This window comes from Octopus bimaculoides, chromosome 18 (genome assembly GCF_001194135.2).
Source record: "Octopus bimaculoides isolate UCB-OBI-ISO-001 chromosome 18, ASM119413v2, whole genome shotgun sequence".
Lineage (NCBI taxonomy): Eukaryota > Metazoa > Mollusca > Cephalopoda > Octopoda > Octopodidae > Octopus > Octopus bimaculoides.
Window position 1 is genome coordinate 51090045 of NC_068998.1, and position 306 is coordinate 51090350.

The window sequence follows — 306 nt, forward strand, 5'->3', positions numbered from 1 at the left end:
AACAGTACTGTAGTGTATATTTTTTAAAATTACTTTTATGTGCCTCTGATTTCTAATGAGGCTGATTCTTGCAAGGAAGCGTCTATTGCAATGTTCATAAGGCATCCGTATGCATGTATGTATGCATGTATGTATGCATGTATGTATGTATGTATGTATAGATGGATGGATGGATGGATGGATGGATGTACACACACGCACACGCAAATATGCATACATACATACGTACATACATACATACATACATACATACATACATACACACACACACACACACACACACACACACACACACACACACACACA

General features: G+C 37.3%; 1 protein-coding gene across 1 annotated transcript in view; it reads right to left on the reverse strand.

Annotated features, from left to right (window-relative positions):
* Positions 1 to 306, reverse strand: part of LOC106874740 (uncharacterized) — a 5439-nt gene that overhangs the window by 1173 nt on the left and 3960 nt on the right. The window lies entirely within an intron of this gene.